Consider the following 13,547-nt stretch of genomic DNA (forward strand, 5'->3'; position numbering starts at 1 on the left):
TCGTATTTAGAGCATAGAGAAAGATGGGAAACTTCCCAACTCATTTGACTTGGCTAGTATTACTTGCCAATGTAATAAAACAGGATGATGAGCTCACAAAAGCAAAAGAAGAGGGGAAGAAATGATAGGTCAATATATTTATAAGCAGAGATGCAAATAGCCTAAATAAGACATTAACAGGCTGGGTGCCATGGCTCATGCCTGTAATCCCAGTACTTTGGGAGGCCAAGGCAGGCAGTTTGAGACAAGCCTGGGCAACATGGCAAAATCCCAACTCTACTTAAAAAAAAAAAAATTAACCGGGCATGATGGCATGCACCTGTAATCCTAGCAAGTCAGGAGGCTGAGGAACAAGAATTGCTTGACCCCAGGAGATGGAGGTTGCAGTGAGCCGAGATCACACCACAGCACTACAGCCTGGGCAACAGAGCAAGACTGTCTGGAAAAGAAAGAAAGAAAGAAAGGAAAGAAAGGAAAGAAAGGAAAGAAAGAAAGAAAGAAAGAAAGAAGGAAAGAAGGAGAAAGAAAGAAGGAAGGAAGGAAAGAAGGAAAGAGCAAGAGAGAAAGAGAGAGAGAGGAAGGAAGGAAGAAAGGAAGGAAGGAAACTATTTCCATCTTTTCCAGCAATGGATTTATGGAGAAAAAAATTATGATCATCTGAATAAATGTTGACAAGGTATTTAATTAAATTTAATACCAATACCTAAGATTAAAAATCTTAGCAATCCAGAAAAGTATGAATCTACATTAACTTGGCCAGGTGCAGTAGCTCATGCCTATAATCCCAGCACTTTGGGAGGCTGAGACAGGAGGATCACTTGAGCCCAGGAGTTCCAGACCAGCCTGGACAGCATAGTGAAACACCATCTCTACCTAAAAGTTAAAAACTTATGGTGATATGTGCCTGTAGTCCCAGCTACTTGGGAAGCTGATGCAGGTAGATCATTTGAGCACAGGAGTTCAAGGTTGCAACGAGCTATGATTACATCACTGCACTCCAGCCTGGGTGACAGAGCAAGAATCTGTCTCTAATTAAAAAAAAAAAAATAACAAAAATACCCTTCTGTATGACAAATAAGCACACAAAATATAAAGACAAGTGACCGATGAGAAGAAAATATTTGTAACATATTGTGGACCCTGGAGAATAATATTTAAGTACTTGATAACGTCTTGTGCATGAAATCCTGTGCTGGACCTATCACTTGTATCATCTCCTTTTCTTTTCTTTTCTCTTTCTTTCTTTCTTTCTTTCTTTCTTTCTTTCTTTCTTTCTTTCTTTCTTTCTTTCTTTCTTTCTTTCTTTCTTTCTTTTTTTTCTTTCTCTTTCTTTCTTTCTTTCTTTTCTTTCTTTTTTCTTTCTTTCTTTCTTTCCTCCCTCCCTCCCTCCCTCCCTCCCTCCCTCCCTCCCTCCCTCCCTCCCTCCGTCCCTCCCTCCCTTTTTTTTGATGAAGTTTTGCTCTTGTTGCCCAAGCTGGAGTGCAAAATGGCGCAGTCTCGGCTCACTGCAACCTCCACCTCCCGAGTTCAAGCAATTCTCCTGCCTCAGCCTCCTGAGTAGCCAGGATTACAGACACACGCCTCCACACTTGGCTAATTTTTTGTATTTTTAGTAGAAATGGAGTTTCACCATGTTAGTCAGGATGGTCTCAAACTCCTGGCCTCAGGTGATCCAGCCACCTTGGCCTCCCAAACTGCTGGGATTACATGTGTGAACCACTGCACCTGGCCCTCATTTCATCTTTAAATCGAGTCTCTGAGGCAGTGGTGACTGACACCATTGTTCAGAAGAAGACACTAAAAATTGGAGAATTTAAGCACCCTGCCCAAATCTCATGGCTCAGAAGCTCAGAAGTGAGTTAGGGTTCCAACATGGAGCTAACCTGGCTCCCACACCTGCCACCATTTATCTCTCCAGGAACTAGCATGATTCCTCATCTCCTAAAGTCACTTAACTTATTCTTTGTGCTTTTGATGTGTTTGTTTCTGGACAGATTGCCTGAAAGGGTCTTTTCAGTGGAAAGGTCCTGAAGTGAAGATGGAGAATGGGTGACAAGGATGTCACATGCCTTCCTTCTCATGAACTCTTGAGACGCAATCTTTTTCCTCAGCTTTTTCTTCTGCCTTCTTCCTTGGCTTCTGAATTTCTTGGGGTGGCCCCAGTTTCCAGCCAGTGGAGAGCTGGGCTTGGTTGCCCCATTCCATAGCATGCCCACCCTCTTCCCCTTTCTCATTTGCTTGTGACAGGGAGAAAGAACGGAGTGTGGGTGAACCCTCTGAATTATCTGATTGTGCTGTGGACAGGCCAGGCCAGGCTTGGCTTGACTGGCTTGACCTGCTCTCCTGTTTCCTTTCCTGTCCCCCACTTTTTCTTTTTTTAGATTAGGTCTTACTCCACCACCAAGGCGGGAGTGCAGTGGCACAATCACAGCTCACTGCCGCCTCCACCTCGTGGGCTCAACTGATCCTTCCACCTCATCCTCTGAGTAGCTGGGACTACAGGCACACATCAGCATGCCTGGTTAATTAAAAAAATTTTTTTTTGTAGAGGTGGGATCTTACTGTGTTGCGCAGGCTGTTCTTGAACTCCTGGGCTCAAGTGATCCTTCCACCTTGGCCTGCCAAATTACTGGAATTACAGGTGTGAGTCACCGCGCCCAGCCTTCTGACTGAAGGATGTAGACTGTCCTGTGTTTCTGTGAGAGGGGCAGTCACTGTTATTTAGGATGTTCTGGAAAGGGTGACTGCTTGTCAGTCCCTCTCGGAGCCCCTTGAGCATCTGAATCAGTTAGCAAACTCTGTCCATCTCCTCTGCCATTATCCCTTTCTCTCCCCCATCAACTCCTTCTGTGCCTTCCTACTCCTAGTTTCCAAGTCTCCAAGGTCAAGTTCAATTTCCTAAAGCACAGATTTTATCACATTTTTCTTTTGCTTAAGAACCTGTAAGAGTCCACCAGTGAATTTTCAAAATAAGGTTCATGGATGTTATATCGCGGTCCAGGAAGTGTTAGACATTCTATTTATTCTTAATCCAAAAGTTAAGAAAGAAACAGCTTGGGTACTAGATAGCTGGTATATTGATTGTCACTAGTGCCCCACTTGGCCCATCTGTCAGACAGTTTCCTGAGTCATGGTGTGTGTCAGAAATATCATAATGCAGAGGGCCAGACAGGAGGGGTGTATTCTCATTCACTCCCTTTCAGTCTATTGCCAAGTGTCGCAATTTCCATGAGTCTAGCTCCATGAATTCCTACGGCCTCAGGATATGGCGGAGAAAAGATTCTTAGAAATGAAACATGCATGATTCTTTGCATATAATCATGCAAGTCCATTCTAAAGTGTCTGTGGGGATTTTCCTTTCCCTATATGGAAACAAAGGCATGACATTTCTGGCAGTTCTTGGTAATAAAAAGCCTTGTTGTCCTTTTCAGTCATATCTCTGTCTTCAGACCTCTGGTCTAGGAAGGGGAGTAGTAGTGGTCAGCTTGTCTCTTTAAACCTCTCTTCCCTTGGAGCTAGAAGTAGGAGGAAGGAAGAGAGGTAAGGGATAGAGAGTTCTTATTTGGCTGGTACTTGAATAATCTGACCCCATGCTTTCTAGACCTGGGAGGTTTGTGGAGCTGACTCTCTCTCATGGGCATTTCTATGGATTTTCTGGAGACTCCCTTGCTAGGGCTGTTCAACAGCAACTCCACAGCGGCAGGCAGTGTTTCTCTTGCCCCTGGCTGCTCCTGACATAGCCTCAGTTTCTACCTCCAATGGTTCACATCACAGCCTCTTACCACCAGGGTCCTCTCCGGCTGTAGGCCGCCATCTTGGGAGGATCTCTTCTAAAATGACCCGAGCCATATTCTTACTGCAAGCTCATGTCTGGTCCTTGCGTTAGAGGGAACTTCAGCCACTTCTGACCCACCATTGGAGGGGAGGAGTGAAGAGACTTCCCAGATGTTCAGCCATAGGGAGTGAGGCTGGTCCATGGAGGCCCAGCTACAGGTGCCCTGAGCTCTATGCAAGGTCAGGTGAAGGTTCCCTCCCTGGGTTGAGGTTAGGAGGGCACTCCCCTCCCAACTCTCTCTCGGTGCACCAAGTGCTATGGGCTACATTGACACTGTGTATGTTGTGGGCACCACATTGATTCTGCTTCCTGGGTTCAAATCCTACCTCTGCCTCACTAGCAGTGTGAACTCGTGCAAATTTTTGAAAGTCCCCATTCCTCATCTGTAAAATCGGGGAATGTTAATGCCTACCCAGTATGGCTGTGATAAGCTCAGTATATTTCTAATACTATAGAACAGTACCTGGTACTATATGTGTGTGTGTGTGTGTCTGTGTTTGTGTGTGTGTATTAGCTATTATTTTTACAAAATCAGGACCTTTAGAGTAGAATTTTATAATTCTTTCTAATGAGATGGTGGCCTCTCTGCAAGGGATACTTGTTTCCATTTATAGTGGTAATGCACTGTTCATTTCAAAAATTCCTAATTTATGTTTTAAAAAGTAAGCTGAATTAAATAAAACTATGAATTAGACAGAAGTGTTGGAAAGCATGGCAAGCATTGTGATGGTGGCATACAAATGACTGATCTTTAGAGGTACAAGTTTAGTAGCTCTTGAGTTCATAATGGCACTCTAAGAAGAACCTGACCAGTATTCTTCCTTATCCAGAAACCCTCATGGAATGAATAGTTTTTTTGTTGTTGTTCGAGATGGAGTCTCGTTTTGTTGCCCAAACTGGACTGCAGTGGCGTGATCTCAGCTCACTGCAGCCTCTGCCTCGTGGGTTCAAGCGATTCTCCTGCCTCAGCCTTCCGAGTAGCTGGGACTACAGGTGTGTGCCATCATGCCCGGCTAATTTTTGTATTTTCAGTAGATAAGGGGTTTGTTTCATCATGTTGGCCAGGATGATTTCAATCTCTTGACCTCGGGATCCACCCGCCTCAACCTCCCAAAGTGCTGGGATTACAGGCGTGAGGCACCGTGCCCGGCCAACATAGTTTAATTTTATCTCAACTTGGCAATATTCTCCAAACATTGTTTTTATTTGCTTGTTTTCTTCTGAACACCTTCTTCAATAAGCCAAATGAGAAAACAAAAACAAAACCAACAGCACTGAACAACTTGAACATGAAACCCCAATATGTATTTACTTAAAATGTGAAAATTATACTTACGTATGACAGACAGAATAGAGTAGTAGTTATGAATGTAAGCTTTCCAGCCAGACCATGGAGTTCAAATCCCAGTTCTGCCACCTGTCTACTATATGATCTTAGAGGGATAGCTTGACTTTTCAGTGCCTGGAAAGTAGAATTAATAATACCTACCTCATAGAGTTGTTGTAGGGGTTCAATGAAATGATGTATGTAAGCTATTAGAATGTTGCCTGACATAGAATAAAAACTCATTGACATTACCTATTATGATGATTACTGTGCAGCAAAATAGGTACCTTATAAAATACTTTAAAATTATAAATGTAAGATTAAGATAGGCGGTAATCCCAGTACTTTGGGGGACCGAGACAGGTGTATCACTTGAGGCCAGGAGTTCAAGACCTGCCTGGCCAACATGGTGAAACCCCATCTTTACCAAAAAATACAAAAAAAATTAGCCGGGCATGGTGGCATGTGCCTGTTATCCCAGCTACTCGGGAGACTGAGGCAGGAGAATCGCTTGAACCCGGGAGGTGGGTTCAAGTGAGCCAAGATCGCACCACTGCACTCCAGCCTGTGTGACAGAGTAAGACCCTGTCTCAAAACAAACAAACAAACAAAAAACAAAAAAAGCACGAATGAATGAACAAAAAGAGATTAATGTTACAGAGGTTCTGTTATGTCCCTTCACCCTCATGAATTGTCTTGTGATGTCTGGGGTGTATACACCCCCACTTTGGAAACTGCTGGCTTAAGCAATGATAGGAACATACTATGTCCCCGGGTATTTTGATTTTTGAGATGCTCTGTAAAGCTTGGAGGACTGTGGGTGGGCGGATTCTTCCATGCTTGGATTATGCACACTCTCATTTCTGCACAAACCTCTTGGCTTCTCTGCTTGTAAACAGTAATCAAATAGGATTGAAGTGTGGGGCCGGGAGTCGCAGGCTCCTTGCCAGTCCTACCCAGTCATTCCTAAGTATGGAGGCTGCATGGGCTCTGCCTCTTGCCTTGCATCTGCCACCCTGTGCTTAAGCAACTCCCACAAAGCTTAACTCCTGGAGACAGTGGCCGGTGGGGACAGCTGCATGTCAGTCTGTGCTGTGAAACCAGCCATCCTTGCAACCAAATGTGACAGCTGCAGATTAAAGCAGAATTACCTAAAGATAGGTTTGTAGGACACACACTGGCCGAGTCCCCTGCTGCCAGCAGCTGCTTTTCTTGACATGGGGCCAACCCAGAAACTTTGCGGGATACCCTCAGATGCTCCAGCAGCTCTAGAGAGGTGGTGATGGCCCTGAAACTGCTGAGAGCAGCTGGTTTCATCAGGGATGGCTGAACGTCTGGATCAACAGTGAAACCTCTGACTCTTTGCCAGGGAGCGGGCTGGTGGGCGCTGCGTCGATAGCCGTGACTAGTAAACCCAGCGGGAACCAGGTCTAATTACAGTAGAGCTACAGAAATTGCCCCCACATTCCAGCTGCTTTAAGTCAGATAATTTTAGGGTTGAGAAAGACCCTGGAGATCACCTAATGGATCCCAAACCTAGTTGCTTACAGCATCAATGAGAAGCCTTAAAATTCTTATAGTGAATTAGCTCAGTCATATAAAACAGTGGAGGGGCTGAGTCACCACATCATCCTGTGTTCCACTTAACTGAAGAAATGGAGGCCGGGCGCAGTGGCTCCCGCCTGTAATCCCAGCCCTTCGGGAGGCTGAGACAGGCGAATCACTTGAGGTCAGGAGTTCAGGACCAGCCTGGCCAACATGGTAAGACCCCATCTCTACTAAAAATATAAAAATTAGCGGGGCCTGGTGGTATGTAATCCCAGCTATTCAGGAGACTGAGGCAGGAGAATCACTTGAACCTGGGGGGCAGAGGTTGCAGTCAGCCGAGATGGCACCACTAAACTCCAGTCTGGGTGACAGAGTGAGACCCCATCTCAAAAAAAAAAAAAAAAAAAAAGTTTCCCAAGTATTCCCAGTGACCCAGTGATGAGCCAGGATTGGTGAATAACCGCTCTCACAGGGGCTTGCCTGAGTGGACTGAGCACCCGTGTTGAAGTTAAAAAACCTGACATCCCATCCTGATGGTGCCACCTCCCACCTGTATGACACCTGGCAAGGGGCATATTCCCCAAAACCTCAATTTCTTCACTGTAAAAAGAGGATAAGGACAATAAACTACCTTTCGAGCTTATGCATGTATATGAAGCTCTAAAACACTACACAGACATAGGACTTAAGGGCTCATGCCAAGGGCTCATGCAGCCTAGGGTTGGTCACCTCCAGTGACAGGAGGCTCATTACTTTCAGAGACAGCACCCCCCTCCTTTTTTTTTGAAAGCTCTGATGGACAAAATGTCCTTCCTTATTCTGAGTAGAAATCTGTTCTCTGTCATTTTCTCCTATTGGATTTAATTCCACCCCTCAGGGAACCACAGAATAAACTTAATCCTTAATTTGCAGACCAGTCTTTTGAATAATTGAAGACAATATAGCCTTTTGGCTTTCCTTCCCTACCTCAATTTTAGGCTTCTCCACACACTGTACTGAGAAAGTCCCTTTATGAATAAGCAATATTCCCAGAAATTACCATAGGCATGGCTCCATTTCAGCAAACCAGAGAGGCTGTGTTCCTGGATTAGTGATTCAGGAAAATCCATTTAGCATCTAGTTAATTAAATCCCCCAGTCACATCAAATCAAATTGTTAATCACCTGTGCTATGGGAGCTACTTATTAAAGTATTTGCTTAGTAAATGTATAACATCTATGCAACCCTTTTATGTGCCAGGCACTGCTCAGTGATTTGCATACACTCAGTTCTTATGATAAACCCTGAAAGGTAACCACTGCTATTATTTCCGTTTTACAAATGAGGAAACTGAGGCTCAGAGAGTTTCAGAAGGTGCCCAAGATGATGCAGCCAGTAAGTGACATAGTGGGGTTTGGACTCAGGTCTGGCTGACTCTAAAGCCCACATGGGCCTGGCATGGTGGCTCATGCCTGTAATCCTAGGCATGAGGGCCAAGGTGGGAGGATCACTTGAGCCTAGGAGGTTGAGGCTGCAGTGAGCCATGATCATGCCAGCCTGGGTGACAGAGTGAGACCCTGTCAAAAAAACAAGGCCGGGTGTGGTGGCTCGCACCTGTAATCCCAGCACTTTGGGAGGCTGAGGTGGGAGGATGGGTTGAGCCCAGGAGTTTGAGATCAGCCTGGGCAACATGGTGAAACCCCATCTCTACAAAAAGATACAAAAACTTAGCCAGGGGTGGTGGTGTGTGACTTTGGTCCCAGCTACTCAGGAGGCTAAGGTGGGAGGACTGCCTGAGCCCAGGAGGTAGAGGCTACAGTGAGCCAAGATCACAACACTGTGCTCTAGCCTGGGTGACAGAGCAAGACCCTGTCTCAAAAACAAAACAAAGTAAAGCCCATGTGCTCAGGACTGTGGCAATAGCCTCCTGAGGTAGAAATTCTAAAACAAATGAACCTAGAATTCCAAAATACTCTCTTAACTGGAACTAAATCAAACTATTTCATTTGAAATTATTTGATAAGAAGAAGCTGGCCATTCTACTTTCAAGAATAGGGTTATTTTGTTGTTTTTTTTTTTTTTAGATGGAGTCTCACTTTGTCACCCAGGCTGGAGTGCAGTGGTGCAATCTCAGCTCACTGCAACCTCCGCCTCCTGAGTTATAGCAATTCTCCTGCCTCAGGCTCTTGAGTAGCTGGGATTATAGGCGCCCACCACCACGCCCAGCTAATTTTTGTATTTTTAGTAGAGACAGGGTTTCACCATATTGGCCAGGCTGGTCTTGTACTCCTGACCCCCAAGTGATTCGCCCACTTTGGCCTCCCAAAGTGCTGGGCTTACAGGTGTGAGCCACCATGCCCAGCTGTTTTGTTTTGTTTTGTTAAGAAAAATGTACATAACATGGAAATGCACAGATCTGAAATGTACAGATTTGGTGAGTTCCGGCAAACACAGAAATCTGTCTTAAATTCCAATCAAGATAAAACAGGTTCATCACTACAGAAAATTTTCTCATGCCCTGCCTAGCCAGTTCCCAGCCCTGGAGGTGACTGCCCACTGTTCTATTTCTGATACGAAGATTGATTTTTGCCTATCCTTGGCATGTCATGGGTGGACTCATGTAGCGCATACTCTTTTGTGCCTGGCTTCTTTTGCTCAACATGTTTTGAGCCTCAGTCTCCTTGTGTGTGCATCAGCTGCTCCTCTTTTTCATGGCTGAGTACTACTCCATTATATGAATATACATTTTCTCCATTCCTCTTATAACAGGTTTTAACACTGATACATCACATAGATGTAATAATATGTAAATCACTCATTTATTCATTAGGCAAATGTCTTTCCAGAGCTTTCTCTATGCAAGGTACTATTGGAGGTGCTAGGAGACTTTGGTGAAAAAAAAACGAAGCCCCTGCTCTCACAGGGCTTTTCTCTATAGCAGGAGAGAAAAACAATATAGAGGAAATTGAAGGAATGAACAAGGCAGTAGTGGGAAGTGCTATGAACAATAAATCTGAGTGAAGGTGCCAGAGTGGCTTGTAAGGACGTTGGGTTTTCCTTTTTTTTTTTTTGAGACAGGGTCCCACTGTCACCCAAGTTGGAGTGCAGTGTTGTAGTCTCAGCATTGCAGCCTCAACCTCCTACCTCAGCCTCCTAACTGGGACTACAGGCACCACGCCCAGCTAATTGTTATTTTTGTAAAGACAGGGTCTATGTTGCCCAGGCTGGTCTCAGGTCTTCTTTACAAGTCACGCAGGCCCACGTGAGGGACCTGGAAGAGAACTGGGGTCATACAAACAGTGGTACTTGAACAGTTTCACAGCTTATGAAACTCCCTGGCATTGACTCATTCACCATTATTACCCTCTCTTCATTTTTTTAGATGAGAAAACTAAGGCATAGGAAGATTAGCAACTTGTCCCAGGACAAGTGTCAAGTCCAGGTCTTGAACCCAGGCAACATAGTGCTGTGGTTACCATATATGCTTTGGAATCAGACAGGGCCAAGATCGAAGTCCTCTTTCACCTGGATGTCCTTGGGCATGTCACAGTCTGAGTCTCCGTTTTCTCATGCATCACATGAAGGGGATACAGTCTAACTCACAGGGTTGTTAAAACTGAAAGATAATCTCAGGTAAAGAATTTAGCGCGCTGTCCACCGCCGCTGCCTGAGCCGACTTCGCACTGACGACCGCCACCGCCGTCCAATTCTTGGTGCAGAGCCCGGACGTGGTCTACCGCGTCAGCAGCGAGGGCGGCGTCCTCAAGGTGCACCTCAAGTCCACGAGCTTCACCTTCCGGACCGCTTGGCCGGCAGGTGCCCAGGCTAGGGGTCATGCTTGTCGGCTGAGGTGGGAACAACGGCTCGACGCTCACCGCCGCGGTGCTGGCCAACCTACTGTGTCTGTCCTGGCCCACACGCAGGGATCGCAAGGAGGCCAACTACTACGGTTCGCTGTCTTAGGCGGGCACCGTGAGCTCGGGCCTGGACGCCAAGGGTCAGGAGGTGTTCGCGCCCTTCCGCCGCTGCTGCCCATGGTGGCACCCAACGACCTCATGTTCGATGGCTGGGACATCTCGTCGCTGAACCTGGCAGAGGCGATGCGGCTCGCGAAGGTCCGCATTGGGGACTGCAGGAGCAACTGCGGCCGCACATGGAGGCCCTGCAGCCCCGGCCTTCGGTATACATCCCAGAGTTCATCGCGGCCAACCGGAGCGCGCGCGCGCGGACGGCCTCATCCCGGGCACGCGCGCGCAGAGGCTGGGGCAGATCCGCAGAGACATTCGAGACTTCCGGTCTAGCTCAGGGCTGGACAAAGTCATCGCGCTGTGAAACGGCGAACACAGAGTGCTTCTTTCTGTGAGGTGGTCCCAGGTCTCAACGACACGGCCGAGAACCTGCTGCGCACCATCGAGCTTGGCCTGGAGGTGTCGCCCTCCACGCTCTTTGCCGTGGCCAGCATCCTGGAGGGCTCTGCCTTCCTCAGTGGGTCCCCACAGAAAACCCTGGTGTCCGGAGCCCTTAAGCTCGCGTGGCAGCGCCGGGCTACGTGGGCGGAGATGACTTCAAGTCAGGCCAGACAAAAGTCAAGTCCGTGCTCGTGGACTTCCTCATCGGCTCCGGCCTCAAGACCAAGTCGACTGTGAATTATAACCACCTGCGGAATAAAGACCAGCAGAACCTGTCGGCACCATCGCGGTTCCCTCTGAGGAGGTGTCCAAGAGCAACGTGGTGGACGACATGGTGCAAAGACACCCAGTGCTCTACGCGCCCAGCTAGGAGCCTGACCACTGCGTGGTCATCAAGTACATGCCGTATGCGGGCGACCCCAAGCGTGCGCTGGATGAGTCTACCTTGGAGCTGATACTGGGCGCAACCAACACGCTGTTGCTGCACATGTGCGAGAACTTGCTGCTGGCCGCCCCTGTCATGCTGGACCTGGCGCTGCTGACCGAGCCCTGCCACTGCGTGAGCTTCTGCACTGATGACAACATCGAGCCACAGACCTTCCACCCCATGCTGTCCCTGCTTAGCTTCCTCTTCAAGGCGCCGCTGGTGCTGCTGGGCAGCCGGGTGGTCAATGCACTTTTCCGCCAGTGCAGCTGCATTGAGAACATCGTCAGGGCCTGTGTGGGGCTCCCGCCACAGAACCACGTGGTCCAGGAGCACACGATGGAACTCCCGGTGCCTGGCCTCAAGCGAGTCGGACCCGTGGCTGCCACCTGCCCTGTGTCAAACAAGAAAGGACCGGGACCCGCTGCCACCAATGGCTGCACCGGTGATACCAATGGACACCCACAAGTGGAGGAACCCCAGATGCACACCACCTGAGGCCCTGGTCACACAACTTCCCGGCCTTTCCCCGCCTGCACCCCAGGACCCAACCTTTCCAGGCGCCCACAAAAACAATAAAGCCGGTGCCACTCTCAAAAAAAAAAAAAAAAAAAAAAAAAAAAAAAAAAAAAATTAGCTCTTTGCGGTTGGGTGCGGCGGCTCACGCCTGTAATCCCAGCACTTTGGGAGGCCAAGGCAGGCAGATCACTTGAGGTCAGCAGTTCGAGACCAGCCTGGCCAAAATGATGAAACCCCGTCTCTACTAAAAATACAAAAATTATCCGGGCATGGTGGCCCATGCCTGTAATCCCAGCTGCTTAGGAGGCGGAGGCAGGAGAATCGCTTGAACCCCGGAGGTGGAGGTTGCAGTGAGCCGAGATCATGCCACTGCACTCCAGCCTGGGCAACAGAGCAAGACTGTCTCAAAAAAAAAAAAATCTTTGTGCTCATGTTCATTAATTCATGCAACACATGTGAATTTATCATCTACCACTAGGTAGGGAGGATACGATGGGGAATAAACAGACACAGCCCCATCTCATGCAGCTAATAGCCTGTCATTAGAATAAACAAATTTGACAAAGAATGTAGATAAAGCACATGGAATGCCAACTTAACATAGTCTTGGGGAAGTCAAGGAAGGCTTCCTGGAGGAAGGGATGTTTAATATGAAAGAGTTTATCCAGTGAGGGAAATGTGAAGGTAGGAGAGGCTTCTTTGTAGTTGCTTTTGGGTGTGATTTTGGTTTTATAAATCAGATACACTTGCATGAGAATTGGAAGGCACGTGCATGGTGCCATGAATAGTATATCATTGCTGGTTTTACTGGAACATGTTTCATTGTCTGGGTACCAGCTTCTTGGGTATGAGAGGCAGGATGAGGCTCATCTGTTTTTTGTTGGATTGGATCTCTCAGGTGTGGTGTGGCTCTAAATCTAATACTCCGAGTTTTAACAGCTGAAGAGGTGTGGTCCTGAAGCCAGCAGCTTCAGCAGTCCTGCCTTCCTAGTGGTTGCAGCGTCCCTGGTAGGCTGGTCCTGGGGCCCGGTCTAGAGCCCGCTGCTCCAGCCCTTCCAGTGATATTTGTAAATTCTTTTTTTTTTTTGGAAATGGAGTCTCACTCTGCCACCCAGGCTGCAGTGCAGGGGCACAATCTCAGCTCACTGCAATGTCTGCCTCCTCGATTCAAGAGATTCTCCTGCCTCAGCCTCCTGAGTAGTTGGGACTACAGGTGCCCGCACCATGCCCGGCTAATTTTTGTATTTTTAGTAGAGATGGGGTTTCACCATGTTGACTAGGGTGGTCTGGAACTCCTGGCCTCAAGTGATCCGCTGGCCTTGGCCTCCCAAAGTGCTGGGATTACAGGCATAAGCCACCATGCCCACCTGTTTGTAAATTCTTAATTTCCTATTTGAAATCCCTTTCTGCTTAAAATAATTGGAGTGGTTTCTATTTCCTGTGACTGACTCTTCCTTATACTACTGAGGTACAAGTAGATTCATTTATTTAGTTGTTATTTTCTGA

At 47.3% G+C, this 13,547-nt stretch overlaps 1 pseudogene; it reads left to right on the forward strand.

The window, feature by feature from the left end:
- The first annotated feature begins 9,495 nt into the window (after nt 1-9,495).
- LOC100428899 (inositol-3-phosphate synthase 1 pseudogene) lies at nt 9,496-12,114 on the forward strand (annotated as a pseudogene).
- The last annotated feature ends 1,433 nt before the right edge of the window (nt 12,115-13,547 follow it).

Source organism: Macaca mulatta, chromosome 5, assembly GCF_049350105.2.
Source record: "Macaca mulatta isolate MMU2019108-1 chromosome 5, T2T-MMU8v2.0, whole genome shotgun sequence".
In the NCBI taxonomy this organism is placed as follows: Eukaryota; Metazoa; Chordata; class Mammalia; order Primates; family Cercopithecidae; genus Macaca; species Macaca mulatta.